General features: G+C 35.0%; 1 pseudogene; it reads right to left on the reverse strand.

The window, feature by feature from the left end:
- Window positions 1–791: 791 nt before the first annotated feature.
- The window catches only part of LOC144373224 (uncharacterized), a 47952-nt pseudogene continuing 35397 nt past the window's right edge, over window positions 792–13346 (reverse strand).

The following is a 13346-nucleotide window of genomic DNA, read 5'->3' on the forward strand; positions in this document are numbered from 1 at the left end:
TTAAACCAGGAACACCCTAAACCCAAATTGTCTTAAACCGGATACTTTCTAAAACCTGCAGGATACACCCTAATCCTGGATCCACCCTGGTGCTTGAGCAGGGTCACCTTTCTCAAAGACACATGCAGTGTCCAAGGCAAGTCCATTTAACATGGGGTATGCTGGCAAGGAAATTTCGATTAGTCATTCCTACTGGGCAATGGCCCTCAGCACTGAATTCTGCCCCACACGGCTTATCCTCAGCATTTTCTACAGTATGAGTCCTTTCACTCAACTGAACAAATCTAGAATGGCTGAACTGTTTATATTTCTTACTTGCACAGGATTTATTCTTTTTATTCCAAAACAATATTCCCAGTCCTTAGGAAAATAATGAGAAAACTAAAAGATTTCCCACATTTCTCACATTCACAGGGCTTCTCTGCATGATTGTTTTCATATATAAAAAAGGAAATGAAGCTGACAGAATGTAGCAAATCCCCCAAATTCAGAGGGTTTGTTTTTCAATGTGAGTGAAATGGCTTTGAAGGCAACAGGGAAAATGGAATGATTTGTGATATTTTTCACATTTAAAGAGTTATTCAGTTGGATGTGGTGGTGTATGCCTTTAAGTCCTGAGACTCGAGAGGCTGATTTTGAAGAATCAATGTTGGAGGCTAGCCTCAGCACCTTAGGAAGACCCTAAGAAACTCAGCAAGTCCCTGTCTCAAAATAAAAAGTAAAAAGGAGCTGGAATGTAGCTCAGTGGTAGAGCACCACCAGACTAAATCCCCAGTGGATCGACAGACTGATCGATCTCTCTCTATCTCACACACACACACACACACACACACACACACACACACACACACACATTTTCAGCAGTGTGAGCCTCTCTTGTCTTTGAGGATGACATGAAATATTGATTTACCATATTTCACATTCAAAGGATTTTTTTCCAGTAAACTTCCTACATGTATATGAGTGAAACAGTAATAACAGAAGAGTTTACCAATTGTTTTCATGCATTCAATTTCTATGCAGTATGTGTTCTTTCACATGTGTGAAGCCGACAAGATGTGGCAAAGGCTTCTCCACGTTGTTGACATTCATTGGGCTTCTCTCCAGTATACATTCTTCCGTGTCTGTGAAGGTCACTGGATCTAGCAAAGGCTTTGCCACACTGCTTACATTCTTAGGGCTTCTCTCCAGTATGAGTTTGTTCATGTGAGTGAAGGAAAGAGGACTGAGTGAAGGCTTTGCCACACTGCTTACCTTCATAGGGCTTCTCTCCAGTATGAGTGTGTTTATGCATCCGAAGGTAAATGGCAGTAGTGTAGGCTTTTCCACATTGTTGACATTCATAGGGCTTCTCTCCAGTGTGTGTTCTTCCATGTCTGTTAAGCTGATAGGATGTAGCAAAGGCTTTTCCACATTGTTTGCATTCATAGGGCATCTCTCCAGTATGTGTTCTTCCATGTTTATGAAGCTGAGAGGATGTAGCAAAGGCTTTGACACACTGCTTACATTCATAGGGCTTCTCTCCAGTATGAGTCCTTTTATGTATGTGAAGGTCACCAGATCTGGCAAAGGCTTTGCCACACTGCTTACATTTATAGGGCTTCTCTCCAGTATGCACTCTTCCATGTATTTGAAGTTCACTGGATCTAGCAAAGGCTTTCCCACACCGCTTACATTCATAGAGCTTCTCTCCAGTATGAGTTCGTTCATGTGAGTGAAGGTGAGAGGACTGAGTAAAGGCTTTCCCACGTTGTTCACATTCATAGGGACCAAACCATTATTCAGTTTTTAATTTGAATTAAGAGTTAGTTAACTGACTGTCATGTAGGAGAATAAATTTAATTATGTAATAAGATACTTTCCATTATCTAATTCAGATAAAAATACATAAGTCTAAAAACAGTATATATATTCCATATCAGAATGAAGAGAAGGATATATACCATAATCCAAGCACTGAATTAAAGCCCAACACCTAAGTTTTCTGCAATCAGTGAATGTGAAATTTGCTGGACATTCCAGATGCAAATCAGACTTGTCAAAGATATTCTTATAAGGTGATTGTGCACAAGGGAGACAAAAATACTGGTAAAAAGCTTTTGAAAACAGTGTGGTTCCTATTCTCTCTGCTTTCTATCCATGAGACAGATTGAGACCCCAATTCAATTAGTTTCAAGTATCATCCATGACACATTCCCAATGTGTAAAATATTCATAAAATATTAATGTTTGGAGACAGGTAAAGTGACACTTCCACCTCGTGAAAAGACAAACTTGAAATATTTCAAGTTCTATAAGCAGATAAATGAGTGAATCAATTTGGTACAATAGAATGGACAATGGGTTACAGAAGACTTCAAGGAGGAGATTAGAATATTCATTGAGGTAAACAAGAACATAGACACAACATATCAAAATCTCTTGGACACTATGAAAGCAGTATTAGGAAGAAAATTCATTGCATGGAGTTCATTCCTTAAAAGAAGAAAAAGTCAATCATTAATCTCATACTTCATCTCAAAGCCTTAGAAGAACAAATCAACAGCAAAAGCTGTAGAAGGCAAGAAATAATTAAAATTAGAATTGAAGTTGAATTAAAAGAAACAATTAAACCTTGACAAAAAGTTGGTTCTCTGACAGACCCCTAGCTATGCTAATGAAAAGAAGAAAAGAGAAAATTCAAATTACCAGCATACATGATGAAAATTGCAATATCTCACCAGACACTACAGAAATAGAGAAGATATTTAGAAATTATCTTGAAAATGTATACCCTAATAAAATAGAAGACATTCAAAGCATCAACAAATTACTTAAGTCATATGATATGCCCAGATTGAATCAGGAAGATACACAATTTAAACAAACCAATATTAAATGATGAAATGCAAGATTCCATCAGAAGCTTACCAACCAAGAAAAGCCCAGGCCCAGATTGATACACTGCCAAGTTAAACGAGATCTTTAAAGAAGAAATTCAAAAATACCAATATTCTTCAATTTATTTCAGAAAATACAGAAAGAAGCAGCACTTCCAAACTCATTCTATGAGGCCAATATCACCCTGATCCCAAAACCAGGCAGGGACAAATGAAAGAAAGAAAACTTCAGGCCAATATCTCTAATGAACATAGATGCAAAAATTCTGAATAAAATTCTGGCAAATTAAATACAAAAACATATTAAAAAGGTCATGCACCAAGATCAAGTGGGGTTTGTCCAGGGATACCGGGTAGTTTCAACATATAGAAATCAATAAAGTTAATTTATCACATCAATAGACTTAAAAATAAGAATCATATGATCATCTCAAGAGACACATAAAAACTATTTGACAAATACAGCACCCTTTCATGTTTAAAAAAATAGAAAAACTTGAGATAACAGAAACATACCTCAACATCATACTGGCTCTCTACATTAAGGTTAAAGCCAACATCATTCTAAAGGGTGAAAAACTAGAGGCATTCCCTCTAAAAACTGGAACAAGACAGGAGTGCTCTCTCTCACCATTTTTATTCAACATATTTCTTGAAACACTGGCCAGAGCAACTAGACAGATGAAAGAAATTTAAAAAAAAATAACCACAGGAAAAGAACTTGAATTAGCACTATTTGCTGAGAATACGATTCTATACCTAGAAAACCCCAAAAGCACCACCAGAAAACTTCTAGAACTAAAAAATGAATTCAGCAAAGTAGCAGGATATAAAATTAACACACATTAACAAAAGGCATTTCTGTATATCAGTGACAAAGTCTCAAGTAGAAAATAAGAAAAACAACCCCATTTTCAATAACTTCAAAAAAAAAGAAAATATAAGATACTTGGGAATCAACTTAACAAAAGAGGTGAAAGATCTATACAATGAAACCTACAGAACCCTAAAGAAAGAAATCAAAGAAGACCTTAGAAAATGGAAAGATCTACCTTAGTCTTTCATAGGCAGAATTAATATTATCAAAACAATCATACAACCAAAAGCCCTACACTGATTTAATGCAATTCTGATCAAAATTTCAATGATATTTCTCATAGAAATAGAAAAGGCAATCATGAAATTCATCTGGAAAAATAAGAATCCCAGAATAGCTAAAGCAATTATAAGCAGGAAGAGCAAAGCAGGTGCTATGACTATACCAGACCTTAAACTATACTACAGAGCAACAGTAACAAAAACAGCATGGTATTGGCACTAAAACAGGCCAGTAGACCAATGGTACAGAATAGAGGACACACAGACTCACTCACAAAATTACAATTATCTTACATTAGACAAAGGTGCCAAGAACATGGATTGGAGAAAAGATAGCCTCTTCAAGAAAGGTTGCTTTGAAAACTAGAAATCCACTTTCAAAAAACTGAAATTAAAACCCTATCTCTCACCATGCACAAAACTCAACTCAAAGTGGATCAAGGACCTAGGATTGAAATCAGAGGCTCTGCATCTGATAGAAGAAAAAGTAGGCCATAATCTTCATCAGGCCGCCCCAACTTTCTTAATAAGATGGCTATAGCACAAGAATTAAAACAAAGAATCAAAAATGGGGTGGATTAAAACTAAAAAGTTTCTTCTCAGAAAAAAAATCTGAGGTGAACAGAGAGCCTACATCCTGGGAGTAGATTTTTATTCCTCACACATCAGATAGAGAACTAATATCTAGTATATAAAGAATTCAAAATGCTAAGCACAAAAAAACCCCAATCATCCAATCAACAAATTGGCCAAGGACCTGAACACACACTTTTCGGAGAAGGATGTAGAATCAATCAACAATTTTTTTTTTAAAATTTCATCATCTCTTGCAATAAGAGAAATGCAAATCAAAACCACTCTAAGATATCATCTCGCTCCAGTCAGAATGGCAGCTATAATAAAGACAAACAACAACTGTTGGCAAAGATGTGAGAAAAAAGACACACTCATACATTGCTGGTGGGACTGCAAATTGGTGCAAATAACATGGAAAACTGTATAGAGATTCCTTCAAAATTTGGGAATGAAAACATCATTTGACGCCACTATTCCTCTTCTCAGACTATTCTCAAAGGACTTGAAAACAGCATACTACAGGGTCACAGCTATGTCAATGTTAATTGCAGCACAATGCAGAATAGCAAACTGTGGAGCCAACCCAGAGGCCTTCAGTGGATGAATGGAAAATAATATGGGGTATACACAATGCAATTTTACTCAGCAATAATAAAATTATGGCAATTGCACATAAATGGATGTTATTGGAGAAGTGAAGTTAGGCAAACCCAAAAAATAAATGTTAAATGGTTTCTCTGATATAAGGGGGCTAACTATAGTGGGGTAGAGAGGGGGAGCATGGGAGGAATAGATGAATTCTAAATAGGGCAGAGGGGTTGGAGGGGAGGGGAGGAGGCAGGGGATTAGCAGTGATTGTGGAATGTGAAGACACCATTATTCAAAGTACATGTATGAAGACACAAATTGGTGCCAACATACCTTATATACAACCAGAGATATGAAAAATTGTGATATATATGTGTATTAAGAGTTTTATTGCATAAAGAAATGGGTATATATATAATGGCATAAATTAGCATGAATATACTTTCTATACAAAGATACGAAAAATTGTGCTCTATGTGTGTAATAAGAATTGTAATGCATTCCACTGTTGTCATGTCTTTAAAAAAATAAATATTTTTTTTCAATCTAATGAATGAAATATGATATGTCAAGAGCTTTGTAATGTTGTGAACAACCAATAAAAAAAAATAAAAAATTAAAAAAAAAATATTTTTTTAAAAAAAGAAATGTGTTGAAACCCATTGGGAACACTATAAGCCTATATGCCTATATATCTTAAAAACTAGAGCTGGAAGGGAAGATGCATGAACAACATGAGAAACCAAGAAAGAATGTGCCCCAAACAAAGATGCTACATTATTAGAATCCATGGTCAGAATAGCAGGATAAATGGGAGAAGGTACATAATTTTCTGTGAATTAAAGGATGATATGAAAGCAAATACAGGCAGCAAAGGATTATTTTGATAAAGAGTTACATAAGCAAATACAGAAATCAAAGATTCTTTCAATAAGGAGATAGAGATTTTGAAAAAAAAAAAAAAACAGAGATCCTTGAAATGAAGGAAACAGTAAACAAAATTAAGAATTCAATAGGAAGTATCTCCAACAGAATAGATCACTTGGAAGACAGAACCTCTGACATTGAAGGCAAAATATATAATCTTCAAAAAATAAAGTTGACCCCAGTGTACATGGTAAGAAACCATGAGCAGAAGATTCAAGAATTGTGAGATATATGAAAAGACAAAATTTAACAACTATTGAGATAGATGAAGGCATAGAGATCTAAGCTACAGTAGGTCTAAACTAAAGTAATGAAAAATCTGTTCAATGAAATAATACCAAAAAAAATTCCAAACATGTAGAGTGAATTGGGAAATCAAATACAAGGATCATATAGGATACCAAATGAACAAGATCACTCAGGTCTACACCAATGCACATCACAATGAAAACACCTAGCATAAAGGAGGAGCAGAGCATTTCAAAAGCCACAAGAGAAATGAATCAAATTACATATGGGGAAAACCAATCAGGATCTCAGATTTCTGAACTGAGACCCTGAAATCTACAAGATCCTGCAACAATACAAACCAAGCTCTGAAAGAAATGGATGCCAACCAAGAAGCATACCCAGCAAAATTAAATTTTGATTAGCAATTAGATTTTGATTAAGATGTTATTTTATGACAAAATAAAAACCTTCTGTCATACACAAAATTAAAAGAATTTACAATGAGAAAACTGCACTACAGAACATCCTTGGCAAAATATTCCATGAGGAGGAAATAAACAACAATAAAAAATCAGAAAAGTGTATAATCACTCTAAAGGAAAAATCTATCAAACAGAAACTGATTTAGTTAAATACCAAAAATATACAAAAAATAACTGGGAATACAAATCTTGTCTCAATAATGACCCTGAAAGTTTAGTTCCAACTCAGCAATCAAAAGACAGGCAGATTGGATTAAAAGACCAACAATATGCTGCCTCTAAGAGACTCATCTCATAGAAAAAGACACCTACAGACTAAATGTGAGAGGTTGAAAAAAAAATGTATCACTCAGGCTGGGGCTGGGACTAGGGCTCAATGTTAGAGCACTAGCCTAGCACATGTGAGGCCCTGTATTTGATTCTTAGCACCACATTAAACTAAATAATAAAGGTATTGTGTTCATATACAAAAACAATAAATATTAAAAAACATACCACTCACATGGAATGTGGAGGCAAGTAGGGGTTTCCATTCTTATATCAAATAATGTGAACTTCAAGTGAAAGTTAATCAAAAGGGATAAAGAAGGACACTACATACTGCTTAAAGGAACCATACACCAACAAGACAGAACAATTATAAATATACACACCCCCAAAACAATGGAGCATCTATGTTCAAACAGACGCTTCTCAAGTTTAAGGGCCAAGTAGACCACAAGACAATAATTCTGGGTGACTTTAACACACCACTTTTACCACTGGATTGATCTTGCAAACAATATCCAGACAGAAACTATGGAACTAAATAATACAATAAACAATTTAGATTTAACTGACATACATAGAATGTATCATCCTTCAACAACCAAAGACACATTCTTCTCACCAGCAAATGGATCTTTCTATAAAATAGACCATATTCCATGCAAAAAAAAGAAACTCTAAGCAATACAGAAAAGTAAAGATACTACCCTGAATTCTATCAGATCATAATGTTATGAAATTAGAAATCAATGATAAAAATAGAAGCTACTCCTATACCTGGAGACTAAATAATATGCTAGTGAATGAACAATGGGTTGCAGAAAACATCAAAGAGGAGATTTAAAAATTTTTAGAGGTGAATGAGGACACAGATACAACATATCAAAATCTCTGAGACACTATAAAGGCATTAGTATGAGGAAAGTTCATTGCATGGAGTTCATTCCTTAAAAAAAGGGAAAGTCAAATAAATGACCTAAGATTACATCTCAAAACCCTAGGAAAAAAAATTAATCAACAACAAAAGCAGTAAAGGACAGAAAAGAATTAAAATCAGAGCTGAGATCAATGAAATTGAAACAAAAGAAGCAAATAAAAATTGACAAAGTGACTGGTAATGGTACCACCATTTGACCCAGCTATCCCACTCCCTGGTCTATACCTAAAGGACTTAAAAACAGCATACTACAGGGACACAGTCACAATGTTTTTAGCAGCACAATTCACAAGAGTTAAACTGTGGATCAAACATAGATGTTTTTCAGTGGATGAATTGATAAAGAAAACATGGCATATGTACACAATGGAATAATACTCAGCAATAAAAGAAAATAAAATCGTGGCATTTGCAGGTAAATGGATGGCATTGGGGAAGATAATGCTAAGTTAGCCAAACCCAAAATAACAAGTGCTGAATGTTTTCTCTGATATAAGGAGGCTGACTCATAGTGGGGTAGGGAGGGGGTGCATGGGAGGAATAGATGAATTCTATTTAGGGCAGTGTGGTGGGAAAAATAGAAAGGGGAAAGGGATTAGTAAGGATGGTGGAATATAATAGACATCATTATCCAAAGTACACATATAAACACACAAATTGATGTCAACCTACTTTATATACAGAGATACGAAAAATTGTGCTGTATATGTGTAATAAGAATTGTAATATATTGTGCTGCCATATATTTTAAATTTTTTAAAAAAATTTTCAAAATGAAAAGTTGGCTCTTTGAAAAACAAATACATTTGATAAAACTTTAACCATGCTACTGGAGAGAAGGAGAGAAATACTCCAATTACTAAAATCCATGATAAAAAAGGAAATATCACTATGAACACTAGAGAAATACAGAAGATAATTAGAAATTATTTCGAAAATTTGTACTGCAATAAAACAGATAATATTGAAGTCATCAACAAATGTCTAGAATCATGTGACTTACACAAACTGAGTAAGTTAAACAGATCATTTTCAAGCAATGAAACAGAAGACACCATCAAAGCCTACCAAGCAAAAATAAATAAATAAATAAATCCCAGGACTCAATGGATACAAGACTTCAAAGAAGAACTAATGCCAATACTCCTCAAATTATTCCATGAAATATAAAAAGAGGGAGCACTTCCAAACTCACTCTATAAGGCCAATATCTCCTTCATACTAATATCAGACAAACACAGAAAAGAAAGTGTACTTCAGACCAATACCTCTAAAAAGCAGAAGCAAATATTCTGAGTAAAATTCTGGCAAATCAAATACAAAAACATATCAAAAAGATGGCTCATTGTGATGAAGTGCAATTCATCCCAGAGATGCAAGGTTGGTTCAACATGCAGATATCAATAAATGTAATTCATCACATCAGTAGATGTAAAGATAAGAACCTTATGATCATCTCAACAAATGCAGAAAAAGCATGACAAAATACAGCACCTGTTCATGTTCAAAACACTAGAAAAAATAGGGGTAACAGAAATTTCCCTCAACATTTTAAGGCTCTTTATGCCAAGACTCAGGTCAATATCATTCTAAATTGAGAAAAACTGAAGGCATTCCCTCTATAATTGGAAACAAGACAGGAATGCCCTCTCTCACACTTCTATTCAATATAGTTCTTGAAACACTGGCCAGAGCAATTAGACAGATGAAAGAAATTAAATAAATAAGTATAGGAAAAGAAGAACTTAAACTAGCACTATTTGCTGATGATATGATTCTGTACCTAGAAGACTCCAAAAGCTCCACTAGAAAACTTCTAGAACTAGAATTCAGCAATGTAGCAGGATATAAAATAAACTCCCGTAAATCAAAGGCATTTCTGTATATCAGTGACAAATCCTCTAAGAGACAAATGAAAGAAACTACCCCATTCACAATATCCTCAATAAAAAAGATACTTGGGAATCAACAAGAGGTGAAGGATCTATACAATGAAAACTATGAAACACTAAAGAGAAATCAAAGACCTTAGAAGATGGAAAGATTTAACTTGATCTTGAATAGGCAGAATTAATATTATCAAAATGGCCCTACTACCAAAAGCACTCTACAGATTTAATGCAATTCTTATAAAAATTCCAATGGCATTCCTCATAGAAATAGAAAAAACAATCATGAAATACATCTGGAAAAATAAGAGACCCAGAATAGATAAAGCAATTCTTAGCTGGAAAAGGGAGGCAGGTGGTATTGCTATATCAGACCTTAAACTATACTTCAGAGACATAGTAACAAAAACAACATGGTTCTGGCATCAAATCAGGCTGGTAGACCAATAGCCCAGAATAGAGGACACAGAGACCAACCCGTAAAACTACAATTATCTTATACTAGACAAAGGCGCTAAAAATATGCACTGTAAAAAAAGATAGCATCTTCAACAAATGGTGATGGGAAAACTGGAAATCGATAGGCAGCAAAACAAAATTGAATCCCTCTCTCTCACCATGCATAAAAGTTAACTCACAATAAATCAAGGATCTAGGAATTAAACCAGAGACTCCCCAAATAGTAGAAAAAATAGGCCCTAATCTCCATCATGTGGGATTAGGCAACAACTTCCTTAATAACACTCCTATAGCACAGGAATTAAAACCATGAATCAACACATGGGATCAATTTAAACTAAATATTTTATTAAAAAAAACAATAGAATAGAGAGCCTACTTTCTGGGAGCAAATCTTTACCCCCTCACACATCAGTTAGAGCACTAATCTCTAGGTATATAAAGAACTCAAACATCTTAACACCAAAAAAAAAAAAACCACACAAATAATCCAATCAATAAACCCGAACAGACACTTCTCAGAAGAGGATACACAATCAATCAACAATTATATGAAAATATGCTCATCATCTCTAGCAGTCAGAGAAATGCAAATTAAAACCACTCTAAGATTCCATCTCACTCTAGTCATTAGAGCAGCTATTATGAAGACAAAAAACAATAAGTGTTGCAGAGGATGTGGGGAAAAGGTACACTCATATACTGATGCTTGGACTGCAAATTGGTTCAGCCAGTATGGAGATTCCTTGGATATCTGGGAATGAAACCACCATTTGACTCAACTATTTCTTTTCTGGGACTATACCAAAACAGCATAATACAGGGACACAGCCAGGTCATTGTTTATAGCAGCACAATTCACAATAGCTAAATTGTGGAGTCAACCTACATACCCTTCAGTGGATGACTGGATAAAAAAAAATGTGGCTTATATACACAATGGAATATTACTCATCATTAAAAAACAACAAAATCATGGTACTTGCATGTAAATGGATGGAGTTGGAGAAGATAAATCTAGGTGAAGTCAGCCAATTCCCCCCCCCCGCAAAAAAAATGCCGAATGTTTTCTGTGATATAAGGAGCCTGACTCATAGTGGGTTAGGGAGGGGGAGCATGGGAGGAATAGATGAATTCTAAATAGGGCTGAGGGGAAAGGGAGGGCACAGGGGATTAGCAAGGATGATGGAATGCGATGGACATCTTTATACAAAGTTCAAATATGGAAGACTTGAATTGGGTGTCAACATACCTTATATACAAAGAGAGATGAAAAATTGTGATATATATGTGTATTAAGAGTTGTAATGCAAAAAAGTACATGTATAATAGCATAAATTGATGTTAACATACATTATATACAGAAATATGAAAAATTGTGCTCTATGTGAAATAAGGATTATAATGCATTCCACTGTTGTGGTGTATTTAAAAAAATAATAAAAACCATTAAAATCAGGATCTAAAAAACATCTAGAAAAAAAGAAAGAAACAAACAAACTAACTGAGATAGGATGCATTTGGTGCTACATATCCGATATATCCAGTGGTCTGGAGGCTGAGGCAGGGCGATCATAATTGTGAAGCTTACCCTAGCAACTGAGTGAAAAACTGCCTAAATTTAAAAATAAATAGGCAGTAGTAATTTTAAAAATTAAGAAAAAAATAAGTTTTTTAAATAAAAATTTTAAAAGGACTGAGGATAGTGTTCAGTAATAGGACACCCTGGTTCCAATCCCCAATTTCACAAAAGAAAAAAAAAGAACAAAAAAAGTCCTTTTCAAAGCTACAGAAAAAAATTTTAAATTTATAAATTGTATATATAAAAACAAAAATTCTATTCCTCAAATGACTCCATTAAAGAGAACAAGGAGAAATGACAGATGAAAGAAACCAATTGCTTCACCTTTAACCAAACTCTTCTAAGAAAGGAGAACAGACACTACAAGAGAAACGCAGGCAATAGCCTTGAACAGCCCCTTCAAATAGCAGGTATCTAAATGTCCCTTCATCACAAAGCAATCAACGTCTTTAGAAAGGAGGGACTATACCATAAAGTCACAATGAACACAAATTGATACAGTGTTGAAGAACATGTGGAGTTATCATGAAGGTCCACAAAAACAGATGTGGACTCTACAGCACCTGTTCATATGGGGACGGAGCACACTCCTCCAGAGTTGAGACCCAGGGCCTGGTGACAGAGAATGTCCATTTGGTAATAGGTAAATAATGAACTATGGAAAATAACCATTTCTGGCAATCAGCCACATTTTGTTTGCCAAATTGCATACAGTTTGACAAATACTATGAAACACCATGTCAGTTTTATATAGCTGTGACATAAAATTCACATTTCACATATAAGCATACTTAAATAGTACATCTGCAGAATTTGAAAAATACAAATACAGATCAGCACATAACAGACTGAATTACACACCCTGGGTATAGATGATAGGACTCCTCATTATAAAGAGGACAGATTCTCTCAGGTTCATCTATGATAACACCCCATCAAAATTTCACCATGGTTTCCTTTCCATTAAAGAAGGGACCAAAGCAAACAGCTTGAAAATTCTCCTGGAAGGTTGAATTAGTATGAAATTAGCCAAGAATTCTGAACTCTGAGAGCAAAAGCAGGAGCTATCATTACCAGGCACTAATGCATGTTATAAAATTATCATATTGCAGTAATTTGAGGACCCAAAAAAAATCACAATGCAGAAATTTCATAGATGACACCATATGTATGTAAATGCAATTTTTATTATAAAGTGCAATGAAAAGGCCTAGCTAAATGCAACCATCTCCACCAGAGGATTTGATGTGAATGAACAAGGCAACCCAACGTGAAGGGAGGTGTGGGAACTGGAGGCCAAGAGCACTAGTAGGGCTTGGGTGCAGGACATACGTGATACTGGATTACACTCCAGCACCCCAAAGAAGCACATATTGAGTAGGATTATGTTTCAAAATTATACCAAAATAGGAGGTTTCTGGATTCCCTTCA

Source organism: Ictidomys tridecemlineatus, unplaced genomic scaffold (genome assembly GCF_052094955.1).
Source record: "Ictidomys tridecemlineatus isolate mIctTri1 unplaced genomic scaffold, mIctTri1.hap1 Scaffold_316, whole genome shotgun sequence".
Taxonomy (NCBI): domain Eukaryota; kingdom Metazoa; phylum Chordata; class Mammalia; order Rodentia; family Sciuridae; genus Ictidomys; species Ictidomys tridecemlineatus.